This window comes from Rattus rattus, chromosome 1 (assembly GCF_011064425.1).
Source record: "Rattus rattus isolate New Zealand chromosome 1, Rrattus_CSIRO_v1, whole genome shotgun sequence".
Lineage (NCBI taxonomy): Eukaryota > Metazoa > Chordata > Mammalia > Rodentia > Muridae > Rattus > Rattus rattus.
This window is the reverse complement of record NC_046154.1, coordinates 75948790-75966922: the sequence shown is the minus strand read 5'-3', so window position 1 is coordinate 75966922 and position 18133 is coordinate 75948790. Positions and strand designations below refer to the sequence as shown.

General features: G+C 36.2%; 1 long non-coding RNA gene across 1 annotated transcript in view; it reads right to left on the bottom strand.

Annotated features, from left to right (window-relative positions):
* The window catches only part of LOC116900751, a 221472-nt gene that overhangs the window by 107544 nt on the left and 95795 nt on the right, over positions 1-18133 (bottom strand). The gene's annotated exons all lie outside the window — the stretch shown is intronic.

The window sequence follows — 18133 nt, the reverse complement described above, 5'->3', positions numbered from 1 at the left end:
TAAAACCTTGTTATTAAAAAAAGTAACTCAAATCAATAGTTGCCCAACAGGTCAAAACAATCAATATGCATATCTATATTTTGTTTCTATGAACAATATAACTTGGGAGGCAAACTCAACTAAAGGGCTCAGAGAATCTGGAGGGATGAATGGAGATTGCTCTGTATCTTGTAAACAGTATTCTTATCCCAAAGATCCTTTTGAGAAAAGGCACAAGAAGAAAGATGTATACCATCGAGCCTCTGGGGCTTGAGTTATAAATGGTAAGGGGGAGGGGAAAGAAATGTTAAATAGTTATAGTGTAAAGGGGAAAATTTCAACCATAGACTTGTAGAATGTGATAAGACAGTGGCAAGGCTCCTCAAACCCAACAAGACCCTGTCTGCATTTGGAGAGTTCACTTGTAAAAGTTTCATTTTTCATGTTTTTTTGCAATTTATAAAATGAAGAGCTAGTAGCAGCTACATTTTGGCTTAGTACTCAGTGTCTGTGGTTTCTTAAAAATCTCATTGATTTATATATTTGCTATTCTTTTTATGGTTATGATACGGAACTTAAAAATTGAGTCAATCACAATGGAGATGAATAAGGTCATTTTTCATTTCTAATGGAAAGCTTGTCTTTCTTGAGGTTATAGAGCACAAAGGTAGAAGCTGAAACTTACTCACACTATGAATGATGGGCAGCTACAGGGTCTGTTTGTCACAGTTCATCTGCTGTAAACGAGATGGCTACATGCTTAGGGCCTATCCATTTGTTTACAGAGACAGCTTAATTTTTCTCTCTTTTATTTTTCTTCATGCAACTCTAGCTTACAAATGATGGTGTCTGAGGTCTTTCTAACACACACACTTACACACACGAGAGAGAGAGAGAGAGAGAGAGAGAGAGAGAATGTGAAAATTTGAACCTTCACAAGACACACACAAAAGTGTGCATTTTCATGGTCTTTTGGATTCAATTACTAGAAATCTGAAGAATTTGGAAAGTTCCAAAGATGAAAGATGAATCATGTTACCAAAAAGAGACTTAGAATGTAAAATCTTGAAATTACACTTTCTGTTTAAAGTCTTTTATTTAGGTGAAATCAGCACTGATGTTAGGTTAAAGTAGCTGAAACAGGAACTAGCCAATCCTGTTTATTCATTGTGCTATTAATTTTAATAGCTTGAGAAATGATTTGGTTCGTTTGGATTGTTAAGCAAATTTTCAAAAAGAATGGGGACATAATAAGCAGCAGAATAACATAAAAATCAAACAGACATCCACTAAAGAATTAGATCTAAGGAACTCATTTAGAAGAGGATTGGCCTAAGGAGCTAACTGACTTATGGATTATAAAAGAACGCTTTAAACGACACATCAGAAAATGTGCTTGCTTTGGGCATCAATTGAAATATTAGCAATTACCATAATTGAGTACAGTTTCAAAAATAAATATAATGCAAATCTGACATCAGTTGCAATTTATTTGGATTATAATGGGAAACACTTTTAATAACACATTAGGAAAATCATTAACTGAATATCTATTTACTAAGTGACAATAATAAAAATTGATGACTGAACGTGAGCAGATTTATATTTCCATGCTCAATCTATGTTGCTGTTCATAAATAACGTCCTGACTAGTAGTATTTCTCAACATAGGAATTACTTGTACTTTTGGTAAGAATTGTTTTGCTGTTGGAGATTGGTCATGTATGGCAAAACTTTCTGGTCTCTTCCTAAAGGCTACTTCCCAGTAATTAGATGAAAAACAACATGTCTTACACACATGCACACATACGAAATGCTGACTGGCTTTCAGAGTGATGGCTGGTACTGTAAAGTTTGATGAGAAATGATATCAAATGGTTTTATCTAAGCACTGTGTGCCATAATACTGGAGCTGGCATGACTGTTACATGGTAACCAACCAGTTTCTGATTGGATCTGAGGCCTCCTCTACAGGAGAGAATTTATGCTGTACTGTAAACATGATCAAAACCCTGTGGCTAAGGGGGCTGTAGGCCCCATTGTAAAACCTATTATTTTTATTTTTGCTAAATGGTCATGTCAAATTACCTTCTAAATTTTCTGTTTCTATTAGTATAATTGAGCTTTATCAATAATGTTCAGAAGATGTTTCATTTTGAAGTTGAAAGCAATTAATGCAGAGATTCATAATTAGCCAAAATGCTGAGATTAAATGTCTTTTACTGATTAGTTCTAAAAGAGACATCTTTATCCACCTTGAGGTTCAGAGCACATAACTACCTATCGAGGAGACAGAACAAAATGTAGAAAGTGGAGGATGTGAAGTTTGTGATGTACATGGCATGGCTATTGCACTCATAAACACAATAGTTGTGGTTGCTTGTATAAGATCTCTACAAGATCAAGTTGGTCAAGCTTCTAGCATAACCCCCATAATATGCCAACTCTAGAAAATATTGACAGCTGATAGCTGATGGAGAGAGAGAATTATTCTTTGATATGGTAACCCCTGGTACGTTTCTCATTGTCTAGTTGATGGTGCAACAGCCACATTACATATGGGCAGCAGTAAATTAACTTTGTGGATTAACTTAGAAAAGAGAAAAAGAATATGAAATTTGGAGCTGGCAATAATGTCAGAGCATTGGGGATTATTTTGAGTGAAATGGGGAGTGGATATGACTATTTGAATTATATAAAGATATGAAATTAACAGAGATAAGAAAACATCTCTATTGCTTTGAATTTCTCATGAGACTCTATAAGTTCTATAGTTTTACGTATGTTTTGAAGAGAAACTGAGTCATTAACTGTAAGGAGCAACAAAATAGAGTAGCTCACTTACTTAGTACATTTGAAATTCTAACACAAAATGACCATTTTACTTTAACACTTGAAACAGTGAAATCTGGTGATATGTAAGCATAACTAAAGGAATAAAGAATATTTAATTAATGTTTTAGATATATGGTAATGACTCTTAATGCGGCAGCATAAAGGTATCTATAGAATGCCTGTTTGTCTTCATTTCCACGAAAATAAATGCTATCAGTTCAATATTTCATAGGAATACTTTAATTTTGTATTTTAGAAGAAAAGATATAAACCCAAGAGTACTTCAATTGTCTTTACTAGAATTTTATGTGACCTGGATTTACAGACATTTAAACTTGAAAAATCCTCCATTTTAAGGCACAAATTGCACTACATTTTGTCAATATGGTTATTGCACTTGAAGCATTTGTAGCTACTCAGATCTTACTGTCAATGTAAACAGCAAAGGGGATAGGAATTATTCAACATATAGGTTCTTTAGTATCATGTCTTCCATAGAAAACCATGTGCTATTATATAGTTCACTAAACTATGTATTAGTAAGATTAGCTGAGATTCCTTGTGAGTTAAAAAAAATCTGTTTTCATATTAAATTCATTGAATTCAAGTATTTATTAATACAGATAATACATATAAAAACTCCCCATGTTTATAGTGTGTAAAATCTCATTTAATAATTGCCTGACTTGAATATTGGCTGATTACTTAAAGGAACGTTTAAAAGGGAAAGTATTATTATATCATTGTCATCAAGCAAGTGGAAAAGTAATGTTTACTTTAGGACTAATGGTCCTCCAATATTGAAACTCCTGGATTAGTGCTGGCAACCAAAGTGTAATTCATAGAAAATTATTTTCCTATTTATGAATGAGGTCAAATGTTAAGAATTATTTTGCAAAGATAAGACTTACAGTTTTATGAAGATACTCTACTATAATAAATTGAACTCTCATTTATGATACATGAAATAAATAAAATGGTTTGTTGATCATTAACATTTGATTTTAAGAATCCATACCTAAAGTTTATGCTTCCTAAGATTATTCAAAGAAATACCTTCTTAATAAACAAAAAATATAGGTATCTGACTTTTACTTTCTCAAGAACTGTAGCTGTGAGTTCATGAGGAATTTGCATGCACAATGATATAATTATTCTTGGATAGAAAGAATCTTAATTAGATTCATATTACTTAGGTTTCAAAGAGTTTCTTGTACTTTAGTTCATAGCTATGTCTTGATGGATGAAATGCAAAGTAGAATCTGGGAAGTCATATTAATGAACATGAAGTTGGCAATGACTTGATATTAAATACACTCCTTTTATTTACTCATTATAGGGTTTTGTAATGCCAGTATTCAACATGCATCACAATTTGACTACACTGGTTTGACACAATACACATTGTAGAAATGCAGAGCTAACAGTACCGTGAAAGATGAGAACAATTTTTTCCAAATATTAATGGTTTTACCATGGCATTTGAAGTTAAAAACTTCAAAAAAAAAAAAACAGGCTAGCTAATCATCATAGGGGATTGGCAGAAAAAATATTAAAACATGCAGATTTAGATTGCAAGGGAGCATAAAGCAGATATACCCTCATTCATATGCATGCAATCTTTGTACTGTGTGAGATATGTAATCATTGGAAAAAAATGCTTTCATCCAGGAAATTAGTTACTTCTTCCTCATTTCATGACTTATTTTATGTCACAAAAGGTTAAATAAGTATATACATTTGTAGCAAATATATGCACATATGTAAAATCCTTGATATTTATTAAAATTTAGACTTTTTTACTTGGTGAAATATTAGTTAAACCCCAGTGCTCCCAGGGACTAAATTACCATCTCAAGACTACATGGGAGGGACCTATGGCTTCAGTTGCATAGGTAGCAGAGGATAGCCTTGCCTGGCATCAGTGGGAGGAGAGGCCCTTAGTCCTGTCAAGTCTTGATGCTCCATTGTAGTGGAATGTCAGGGAGGGGAGATGGGAGAGAGTGGGTGGTTTGGTGAGGGAGCACGCTCATAGAAGCAGGAGGAAGAAGGAGGGGATAGAAGTTTTCTGGAGGGAAACCCAGAAAGGATAACATTTAAAATGTAAATTAAAAATTCCAATAAAAGAAAAGAAAAAAGAAAGAGTTACTTTAAAAATGTTTAAGAAAATATGCTGACAAAGATATTGAGCAAGGGGTACACTCCATTGCTGGTGGGAGTGCAAACTTGTAAAAATACTTTGGAAATCAATTTGGTGGTTTCTCAGAAAACTTGGAATAGTTCTACCTCAATATCCGGCTATTCCATTCCTTGGCATATGGAACCTGAAGAGGCCACCTCTTATAGCCATGCAGGAACCACAGTAGAGAGATCGAGACATCAACCCACCCACATTATTTTAACACAAAATTTCTTCTGTGTACAAGAAATGCAGGCATGGGGGATGGATCAGAAACTAAGGGAATGGCACACTAATAACCGGCCCTAGTTGAGGCTCATGCCATGATCAAGTGCCAATCCCCGACATTATTATTGATACTGTGTTGTGCTTGCAGAGAAGAGTTGAGGATAGCTGTCCTCTGAGAGGCTCCATCCGGGGAACTGACCAAGACAGATGCATATACCCACAGCCAAACAGTGATTGGAGCTTGGGGACTCTTATGGAAGAATAGGAGGAAGGATTGTAGGCCCTGAAGGGTATAGATACTTTACAGGAAGACCAAGAGTCAACTAGCTAGACTTTTGGAGCTCTCAGAGGTTAAACCAACAACCGAAGAACATACACGGGCTGAATCTAGGCCTCCATGTTCATATGTAATATGGTCTTCATATGGTTCCTGAACAACTGGAGCGGGGCAATTTGATAAGCTATGGCCCAAACATGGGATATGTTCTTCTATCTAGGGTGCTGCCTGGCCTCAGTGGAACACGAAGCCCCAAGCCACTCAGTGTCAGGGAAGAGGGTTACCCAGGAGATTTCTTCCTTCTCAGAAGAGGAGGGGAATTTGGGGAGCATATGACCGGAAGGGACCAGTGAACAGGATGAAAAGTGAATAAGATAAAAAACAAAGCAAGAAAAGAAAAAAAAATCCCTGTGGTTTAATCTCTGCCCTTAAACATCAAATATTCAAATTATTGAGGATACAGTCTTAATCGCCCAAGTTAGTGAACAAAATAACAGAGGGGAAGGAATAAATTAGGGTGGACACATTAATTAACTGGAGGCCCAGGCCTAAAATTCAATGGGCTTGTTGTAAAGCCAGGATGTAACAATAAATGACAGCCAGGCTATTATAAGAAAGTGTCTACCAACATTGTCCTGTAATTATTCTTAGAACCTGGCAAGGCATGTATCAACACAAGAAAATTGTATTTGGGAGTGTGTTAGTTTGACTGAGAATATCTACCATAGGTTTAGATATTTGTATCCTTGGTCCCCAATTTAGAAGATTCAGTCTAGCTAGGAGAAATAAGTCACTGTACATGCACGGCTCCCACTTTGTTCTCACTGCTCCCTGCTTGAATTCTAGGACAGGAGCTCTCAACTTGCTACTCTGAATGTCTTACCTACCTGCTGCTACATCTCCCTGTTATGATGCCCATAAATGTTATCCCTCAGCATCCATAAACCTAAATAAACCTTTCCTTTTATTTGTTTTGGGGTCACTGTGTTGGAGCCAGAGTGATGAAGGAAAGCACAGTAAAACTCACAGAATCAACCAACCTGGACTCACAGGGGCTCACAGAGATTAAACCAACAATGAGGGATCCTGCATAGGACCCATCTAGGCCATCTACATATTTGTTACAGTGGTGTACCTTGGTCTTCTTGTGGGACTTTTAACAGCGGTAGCGGGGCTATCTCTGATACTTGGGCTTGCTTTTCAGGCTCTTTCTTACTACTAGGTTGACTTGTCCAGCCTCAATACGAGGGGAGGTGTCTACTATTAAAACTTAATAAGCAATGGTTGGTTTATGTCCATGGGAGGTCTGCCCTTTTCTGAAGAGAAATAGAGGAGTACATGCAGGGTTGGTCAGGGGAAGGGGAAGTGGGGGAGAAGGTACTTGGAGGAGAGCGGAGAGGGGAAACTGAGAAAGGATATCAGAAAATGAAAGAAAAATGTATGTGAAAGATTTAATTTGCTTTCCATACCATTACTGTGATAGCTAAATCACAGGCAGCCATGAATGTTCCCAAATGAGTGTAATAGTAACTGTGATCACATTAGATTGTAACAAAACCTCAGTTTTCAAAATGAGACTAATGACCTGTAGATATTTGAAAGAAAAAAATAGCCTCTGTAGTGGGTTAAAGCTCTTGTCATCAGATAGGGACCTTTAGGAAACCCTGAGCTTACTAATGGCAAAGATTAGACCCTAAGGTGCACAGACTATATGGCCTCCCAGCTCTGGGAAGCAGCCTATTCCTGTCAACTAATTTCTCTGCCCACCTAGAACTGCGTTATAGAAGACAAGGACACACTAAACAGTTTACCTTTCTGCTAAATCAGAAAGTGACTTTTCCAAAGCTTGACTGTGTTCTGCCACACTCATAGATTGATGAGCTGCAAGAAATGAGATCATTGATCACTTTTGGTGGTCAGATTTGTTCTAGGTTGTTGGTACTATTGAAATACAAAGTGATTTTGAGAAGTTGGGAGAACTGAAACACTTGAGATTGGAATATTGAGGAAAAACAATACTTTTCATAGTTGAAATTCTTGTGTTTACATTTTAATTTTTTTTCATTTTTTGTTAACTAAAGGGAATATTCTCTCTCTGTTGTCTGAGTGTACATATGTGTAGCCTGTGTATGCTTGAGAGTGTGGAGAATTTTCCCAGTACATCTGAGGCTAGCTTGGCAGCCACAACTCTCCTGTTAGTATCCTGAGTGCTGGGTAACAGATATATACTCAAATACATGGTATAGTTAGGATTTTCAAGAAGTGTATATATTCAGAAACTTAAGGAGTTCTACTGTTGAACAGCATCAAATATTACATATTTAGTGCTTTGTATGAGAGAGAGAGAGAGAGGAAGAAGAAGAGGAGGAGGAAGAAGAGGAGGAGGAAAAAGAGGAGGAAGAGTAGGAAGAGGAGGAGGGGAGCAGGAGGAGGAGGAGGAGGAGGAGGAGGAGGAGGAGGAGGAGGAGGAGGAGGAGGAGGAGGATGTTACATTCTTTTGGCACTGCATTGTCTCAGTGTCTGATGCTATGAACCATTCTGTAAATGCTGGAAAGCAAACCCTGTAGATGAGCTAGCAATGTTCTTAAGCAGGAAGCCATCCTTCCAGCCCCCACTTCTGTTATTCTTAATCCTTTGATTATAATCATCTCAAAGGTGAATGTAAAGGTTATACTCAGAATTCTATCACACTCTACATGGCATGCGTGAGCACCTTAGTTCTCCCAAGCCTCAGAAAATCTAATTATATTCATATACAAAATGAAAATAAGGCTCTCTTGGCTTAATTTCCCAAAGGGATTAAATGAAACAACATGTGGGGGATGCTCTGAAAAAGTCAAATGACAGATAAGTTTGAGGTGAGATATAAAACGGCAGCTAGGATGAAGGTCAGCATCTGTTATTGTTGAGGAAATCTAATGACACATTCAATTCATCTGTAAAGGAGATGATTTGGCAGGGGAGGGGCTCACTGTAGTGTTCAATTTCAACCAAGAAAATCAAGCTCACGGAATCATTGGGAAGTAGAATAAAGTACGGCTTTTAGTTCTGATACTAAGAGTGCCTTTAATCTGTCACACATTTTTATTCAGTTCATTAAAGAATAACATGCATAAACATGGATTTTAGTGTGCTTAAATCATCTTCCTGAAGATTCACATCAGTGAGGCATACATTACCAATGTTCTGTTTAATATTCATTATGATCTCTTCGGTGGTTCTCCTCCCTAATGAGAGAGCAGCATCTGAATTACTCACTCACTTGTGCTGAACTTAACAAATACAGTTTACTCCTGCATAGCACATATTTAAAAAGCTCTTGCTACACTAAACGATTACACATATGTTTATAAACTGTCATCGACTTTGCAAACACATTACTCTGAGTTCAGTTTATTGAAAACTATTTTTTATTAATTTTTGAGGGAATATTTTTTCACAGTACAGCTGAGGTTGGCCTGCAACCCACAGCCCTCCTGTTAGCATCCTGAGTGCTGGGTTTCAGATATATGCTTCAATGCATGGTGTAGTTATGATTTTCAAGAGGTATGTGTATTCAGAATCTTAAAGAACACCATTATTGTACAGTGTCAGGTACTACATACTTAATATTCCTTATTTGAGAAGGAAGGGGAGAGAGAGAGAGTGAGAGAGAGAGAGAGAGAGAGAGAGAGAGAGAGAGAGAGAGAGGTTGAGAGAGAGAGAGAAGAGAGAGTTTTGCAGCCCTCAGTCTTCTAAATTATAGACATGTTCCACCATGTCTGACTTCATAGGCAAATTTGACTCCATTCATGAATTTTAATTAAACCATCCATATATTTACCTGTAGATTCAGTTGTATTATAAGGCAATACACTCCCACCTTTGCTCTTCAAAGGCCTGTGTATTTGAAGGTTGAAGGGTGGAGGAGTCAGGAAAGTATTTCCTATGCATGCGAACCTGTGTTCTGATGCATAGCACCATAGAAGTCCAGTGCTATCAAAGCAGACACAGAAACACTCCTGAGTCCTGCTGGCCAGGCAACATGTATATAAATGAAAGTGAAAATTAAGCAGTATCTAGTTGGATTAAAGGAAAGTAAATGGATCAAGGGGGAATCAAGCTGCCCAACTCAAGAAAAGGAATGCATTTGATTCCTCTCTGGAATTGATTTTGCTCAGGGAGCCCCTCTATCCTCAGTGTTAGAAGCTCTAAAGCAGTCTACTGCCTGCCAGTGGTTACCATATGACTGGAATTCTCTTGTAATCAAAGAAATTGTGTCAGAGGCTATGCAGGAAAAGATGGAGAGGCTTCAGATGCCGGTTGGCTGATGTATCATAACTTCCTGAGGACCAGTCCTAGGAAAGAAGAGCATCCTCAACTTCCTAGGATAAGTGTCTCAGGAACAGCTATGTCCTAGGCTTAGCAGGAAAAGTGGTTATCCCACAGTACCCTGTTGGTTGGGAGTATAGTGTTACATCGATTTAATGCACATTCTTTCTCAGAAGGAAGTCCAGAGAGCAAATGGAGTGTCAAATATTAAAAAAAAAAATGAGTGAAATGGCAAAAGTTAAGTTTCCTCAGCTCTTGCCAAACATACAATACATATTTTGCATTTCCTTCCTAGTTAGTGTTTCTGATTGTAAAGTGTCTGATTTTCTCTTCATTGAATGCTTATCATAGGAACACTTAGGCATGTCAGAGGTAGAAAAAAATTTATTAATCTATCAAATATGGTGTTGAGAAGCATATGAAAATATCTACTGAAATGAACAGTGGATCAAAAGAAATAAAACTCTATTATATCATTCATCTCAAAGTCAAAAGTAATATTTGATTTTATGATCAGTTAAATCAAATTATGTACCGAAGGACGATGTATCCTTCAATTTATGTAAAACTATTTTATAACAAGTGGGCATAATTGATTATATAAACATTAATTCGCCTCCATGTCACGAAGTAATTAAAGGATTTCACTATTTATTTATTTTTTTAAGAATTTCAAAAGAAAGTTTAAACAGAAGGCCCAGGTTTTCTATTTCATTTTAAGAAGGGAGCTGAGATAATGATTTTTTTTTATTGCTGATACACATTTTGGTCCATCAAAAATCAAATGAAGCGGCATATTTCCACCTGAAATGGCATATTTGTCAATTATATGCTTAATTTGTATTTTCTCCCCTCATATGCTGTGTTAATATGCTGATGATTAGGATTCTAGGCTAAATTTTTAATTTGAAATGTTTTAATGCTTTTCTACCAACTTAACTAAAAGAACTGCTCGGGGCTCAAAGCAGTATTAAAAAGATTTTAACATGTTTACATCTTTGTATAAATGCCTGTTTGCTAAAAATGACAAATGGGAAGCCGTTGTTATTGAGATAAATATAAGTCATAAGCTCTCTGTTTAAATATATTAGCATTTTACATATTACATGTATGGAATTAATATTATGCCCCCCTTAGACAGCACTGTAAAATGTTATATAATACCCCCAAAGAAGTTTGATGGGGCAAGCATGTTTAAAATGTAAAATAACGTTTATAATTTCTCAGTTTGATATTCCCAGCCACACTCTAAGTCCATTTGTATTTTAATGCACTAATTATGAAGTTGACTGAAACATGCAGAAATGGTAGCCTCTGGGACATTATTATTTGTTGATTCTACATTTTTTGTTGTTCGAAGCAGTCACTACACATGACTCAACATCTGTTTCTTCCTCAAATTCAATTATTTATTTCTCCAAACATGCAGTTATTCTTATAATTGTGTTTTTTTTCTAATAGAAAAGTAGAATATATCCCTCGTAGTGCATGTAAATGATGTAGAATCTTTCCATAACAGGAGCATCAGTCAAAAATGAAGCCTTAATTTATAAATATGTGTATTTTAAGGCAAAAACTATGGTCTCTGGAGGCAGTGTACCTGTGTCAAAGTCCTGGGCCAAATGCTAGCTATTGTCTTGATATTCAGTCATGTTTATACCTCAGCCTCTATACATGTAAATATGGAGACTTATAGTTTCTCTCTTGAAATTATAAAGGCAAAGTATGCCATGCAAAGTCCTGAGAACAACAGTAAACCTGAAGGAAAGTACAATTTCATACAAATTGTTATGTACTTATGCTTTTTGATATGTTTGAGACAGGGCTGTACAGCCCAAGCTGGCCACAAACATTTTTATCATCCTCCCTAAGCATCCTGAATACTGGGATAACAGGTATTCTATCATGCTTGCTCTGATACACTCCGTGTTTTACAACAAGATACTGACATTGTATAGGAATATCATTCCATTCTATGTAATGTGTTGGTATTTTTAACTTAAATATGTCCCATTAAAAGAACACTTTGGCAAGTTTTAAATTTCTATATAGCAATTTAGAATGGAATATCATTTTTATAAATGTCTGCCCAAGTGTTCAGCTGATTCCTCTGGAGAATCCATAACAGCTTAAAGATACATATCAATGAAGGATGTTTCAAATATACAATACCTCTTAGCAGTGTTTACATCTATACTTTCACCTACCTCAGTAGCACAAAATACTACCGCATAGTCTGTTTTAACAAAAATGAAAAAGTGATTCTTCAATTTATTCTATGCAAAATTAGGCATAATCCTATCTTTTTAATTTTTATTTTTTTTTTGTTTAATAATGACTGTTGCATTTATAATATATGTTTGGGAGCTGGATAGAGGGCTCAGCAGTTAACAACACTGGGTAGCCTTTCGGAGAACCCAGGTTCAATTCCCAGTACCCACATGGCAGCCCTCAAATATTTATAACTCTAGTCCTAGGGTATCTGACACCTTCTTGTGGCCTCTGTGGCCACCAGGTATACATGTATACATAGATACACATGCAGGTAAAATGACCATACACATATAATATAGTAAAATAAAACATAGAAAATAACAATAATTTTTTCTTTTATAGTGTTTGACAAAAAGTCATGTAAAATATAATTGTTTGAAATTGTCATTCAAATGAGTAAACGAGATAAATGATCTCATTGTTCTAGCATGACTCCTGTAAAACTGAAATGGTTCCATGACACCTCTAGCGATGGTTATGCATCTTAGTCCTATGTAGGCTACCCAGGCAATTCAAGGTCCATCGCATGTGTTCTGATGAGAATTGTTTCCTGGTTTTTATGGTTAATTTCCTGCACACTGGGTTCTGAATTCCAGTCTTACTCCAGCTCCTTGTGTTACTATGTGGATTACACACACTCCCTAACCGCTCCTGCAGCCAGGCACTCACGCTAGTGTACAGCTCCTGTTATTGAGATCAGGAAAGTAGTTCCTAGTCGAGATAGCCCACTGGTCTATCCAGATTATTCCTTACAGTTGAATAATCTCTCACTCATTAAAACATGGCTTCTATACTTAAGCACTTCATTCTCTATGACAACAACTAGCAAACTTACTTGAATATGAAACTTTACCTTAAAATGAAAATGTACACTGATTATATAGTGAAACAAATAGTTAGAATCACCGATGTATTTATACACAAATACCAAGTTTTATTTGGTTTCTTTGTCAAAAGAAAACCAAGAAAAATGCATTAGAAACACAGCTCACAGCATACCATTATTTCGATAAAGTTAATATTTTGGAAAATAAAACATTATCATGTATCCATAATAGCTAACATTTCACCGAGCAATTTCAAAAAGATTATTTTATATCTTTCATTTAGATATGAATGTTCATGGGCATTTGACCAAGTAACTGGGATAAATAACAGCAGGATACATAAAATAAAAAATAATTGAGTTTTACATTTCTACGATGATGTAAATCTTCCAGGATGATACACAAAACAATTTTAATATACTAATCCATTTTAAACTTTTTCCCAAGGAGTTACTGTTTAATAAAATATTCTTTGCAAAGCAAAATACTTAACAATGACTAGGATATTTTTATTTGAAATAAATATCACCTGTTTCATCTTGTCAATTTACAGTGCCTGCGTATATTGTCCTAATTTACAAGATTTAAAAAAATTATAGTAATTTCCTCTCATGAGTGTAAAAAAATGACATAAAAGCAAAATAAAAAATGTAGTCAATAATATAGAGCCTCCTGATTCTTCTATTCTATATACTACAGATAAAATAGTGATAGGTACAATGGGTGAGTTGCCTTCTGGTATATTTACAAGTAAAAGTGAACGCAAATGTATACACAAATACATTTATCTCTTCACTCAAAATTAAGCCGGGTACCTCCTCAGGAAAATCCACCACTTAAATTGGAAAAATAAGGCACTGGGGTCTTTGTTTTTTAGTTAAAATTGCAAACTACATCTTCAAGTAAAACATAGTTCAAAATTTAGAGATTGGACTCCTTTATATGGTAAGGTAGAGGGCTCCCTTGCCAAACACCAGCTTCCGTCCTGCTGTAAGTTTGACTCTCTTTGGAGCTGTCAGAATCTTCTGCATACAATAATGATCGTCGTCCTGCATGAGTACACAAACACTTTCTATCAGCACATTCTCTGCCTTATCACTGTCTAGAACTTCTTTGAAAATGAAAGTCCCTGGAGAAAATTGAGTAATACCAAGCCTTCCAGCTAGCAATCAGTGTTCCCATCTCACAGGCAAGTTTCCATCTCCCTCTGGTGGCAAAGAGAAATGAGAGCAGGCACACAGGAAATCTCTGCAGATAAAATCAGGCAGCATGCGACTGTGGTTCACACACTTGATGGAATTACCTTTTCCTCCTTTGGTACATGAATGCCATTTAAAATCACTAAAAATAATAGCAGAACTTTTAATCTTGTCAATATTCTAATATCTTCATAAAGAAGGGCATAAAAAGAGGAAAGGGCCAATATATCTTTGCTTCTTGAAGATTCATATACTTTACTCAGCACTTTCTCTTCCTATTTCCTTTCCTCTCTCCCTCCTACCCTATTTCCCTTCTTCCCCGTTTTTTCTTTCTGTCCTTGTTTTCTTCCTTCATTTCTTTCTTTCCTTTATCCTCCCCTTTTTAGAGTAATATAAATTAAGGCAAATATACTGGAAAACAATGAACTACAACACGAGCATTATTAAAAACATGACTTTTTTGTCTGTTTGTTGGAGGCAGGGTATCTCTGCGTACTCTTGGCTATCGTGGAACCATGTAGAGACCAGGTTAGCCTTGGCCTCACCCTATCCTTCTGCCTTTGCTTCCAGGAGGCTGAGGGCTGGGATTAAAGGTATATTACACCTGGCCTGGCTTGAAATGATTTCTTAAAGATTGCTTCTTGTTCACTTTTATGTGATCAAAGAAACATGATCAATTGCAAATGATTTAGATAACTAATGGACAAAATAGCAGCATGATTCTGATTAGAGTAATTTCAAATCAAGTTGATTGATGCACAAACTAATCATTGTTTTTTTTAAAAAAAAGTTTATTTCACTTGGTGTTTGGTGGTTAATTTTAGCAAAGCTAATACATCCTTTCTTAACTTTTTCTATAAAAAGTTCTGGTTTCAATGAAAGGAAATAATGAAACTTATTCACTGTTAATATTCCTCAGGGTAAAAGAATAGTGGTGATAATGTGACACTGATGAAAAGGTGACACATTCATTACAGGTTATCCCTGCTTCAAGAACAAATATGTTGACCAAATTGTCTTGCTAAACAAATATGCACCATGAGTCTTTAAGGGGTAAATATGCATCCAGATAATTAACCAAAAGTAGCTGTCAAGTGACCACTTTATCGTAAAATTGATTAGTATTCTTCACAGCTTGTATTATGTGGTACAGATGTAAAAAATAGCTTTCTTATTTCTCATTCAGAAAAGGAAGTGATTTCAAAAATTGCCATTCAGAATACTACATCAGAAAGTTTCACTTATCACAAACATAACATCTGCTATAGTAGTATTATACAAGGGAAATATTTTGTGCCCATATAGTGTGGCTTCAGTACTCATGAAAGACCGTGCATGCCTGTCTGCCTAGCAATTCCTTCAGTGTTCCTAGATATCTAAAACAGGACAGCTTTTTAGATGAATTTGAATAGTTCCTATAATTTCCACCGTGAGAGCCCTCCAAATTCTAGGCATCACAGATATTGCTATAAACAACAGACATTTGGAGACTCTATATTCCCACTTAATATTTGTGGAAAAGTAGAAATGTTTTTTCATGGCATAAGTTACAATTGCAGAAGTTTGTAGAGGAATTTTAATTCATCAACATGGCTGCTCTGGCAAGGGATCCCATCCATAGTTATGAGCATGCTGGAATGCAGACATGACCTGTATTAGAGGATAATCTAGGTAGAATACAGACCTATTCTTAGTACACATCTTCAATCTCTAACAATGAAAGTAAGATTAGTTTGTAGAAGGAAATTGCTATGTTTGAAAGTGACCTCTAATTTAGAGTCAGACAAAGTGACAAATCTGAGGCAGATTTGACAGAGTCAGAAATAGGACGTGCCCAACTCATAGAACAACAGGAAGAGAGGTGATTTAAGAGCAGGTAGAGAAAGAAGGAAGGTGGTATGGAATGTGGTGGGCGGTATGCGTGCATGCCAGTTTTACCAGGATAGTTTTACAGAGACAGGCTACAGAAAGATCATCTGGACACAGGTGAAGACAGAACTAGTCATAGAATGAGGAATGAGGAGGACCCAGAAGATTAGACCATATTGAAAAAAATTAGTATAAGGCCAAAAGGAGCATTGCAGTCAAAACCCGAGAGAAGACAGATAGAATCTGTCATCCTGAAAGATTAGACTGTCTGGAGGCTGGAAGCTTCCAGGCTTAGGTCAGAACAAAGATTGGGATAAAACAGAGAAAGAAATGCTTTGGGCTCAGCCAGTGCCATATATTCACACAGCTTGGGCAAAACTCTCATCTAATCATTTCATCTGAGGAAATCAAAGCAACATTCGTACGAGATAGATTCTTTTTTCCCCCTGAAAATGGATTAAAATGTCCCAGTGTGTCCAGAATAATGTTGGAAATTAAAAAGGATTTTGTTTTCTTTCAAGAATTTTTCATATTGTGATCATACATCTACTAAAGAGGCTAACTCTCAACTTTCCTTTTAAAGAAATCAGCTCCCTCGGTGCCTATCCATGCTTCTGTCTGTCATCAGTGCCAAAGTACATTCAGGTTCCACTAGAATTCTGAGAGATCTGGTCCCAGCTGAACTTCATGTACCATCCTATTAAACTGTTTTCTAGTATTCCACCTTCCCTCTTTCTTTTGCTCAGCTTTCTCTGAAAATTCATGAAACTTGTATATTCCGCTGCAAATCTCAGAGTAGGTGCTATGTATTTCTAAAATGAATAACTGATGGACAATTTCATATATTTGTCTCACTGAAAACAATGTTTCTATTAAGGCCCCAACAGTTTAGTCTACAACCTAGACTTTCTAACTATAACTCCTGTTTAGTCCTAAAATCACTGATGCTTATGAAAATACTTTTGAAACATTTTTGCAGCTACTTTCTCTCAAAAACCAACATTACTTCTGATAAGCAAGATCAACACCCACTACAACCTTTCATGGCAAAAGTCATCTTCTTATTCCACCACAAATACCCAAGCAATTCAATTTTCTTTGCCAATTTCTATCCCTTTGCCGGTTGAATTTGCAAACCATAATGTTACTGGATTTTTAGAATGTGATACCAGAGGACACTGTAGATCGAAGGCTAGTATTCTAGTTATACTCATATTTTAGATGACTTTATAATTTTGTTTTAATTTAATATTTATTTTACACACTAGGTTCCTTTTGAAATTTGCATGAGAGCATGTCATGTGTCTATAGATTCTCTCAATGGCCAGGAAACCAGATAGATGTCTACAGCTGGGGTTCTCAAGAGTTGCAACCTGCAAACCCAATTGAGGACCCTTAGAAGAGCAGCAAGTCCTCTTAGCTCCTCAGCTTTATCTCTGCCCCCTACAAATTTCTATGTTTAATAGATGTGATATTGTGTGTGTGTGTGTGTGTGTGAGAGAGAGAGAGAGAGAGAGAGAGAGAGAGAGAGAGAGAGAGAGAGAGAGAGAAAGAGAGAGAGAGTAGGGAAGGTTGCATGCTGATTTTTGTATACTTCATTAGTTTTCAAGCACGAACTAACTCTTTGGGGTCTTTTCTCTTTCATTGTATTTTCTCTATAGAAATGCTTCTGTGATTTCTAAAACTGCATATTGCATGCGCCTGCCCACTCTGCAAAAGCTGTTCACCATTGAGAACAAGTTAATTATCTTGCTTAGGGCTCCTAATTAATTCTCTGGTCCTTTTTATATCTTTCCAGTACATATCTAAGCTCTTTGGTGAGTGAGAATGCATTCTACTATCTTAGTTTCCAGCTGTTCCAACTCATTTCCATTATGATACAGAGATCAAAAGAAGTCAAGGAGGGAGAGAAGGAGGGAATTAGAATCTGGGTGAACTGAAAGTGGGACAAGCTATGAAGCTGCAAAACCCACCCCCAGTGACATACTTCCTCAGTAGGGCTCCAGCTCCTACAAGTTCTATAATCTTCCCCAAACAGTGCCACCAACTGAAGAGTTAATGTTCAAATACCTGGGTTTATTGGAGGTACTGCTTATTCGAACCACCATCATAGTATATATTCTTAAAATTATTTCTTTTTTTCCTTCAAAGATAT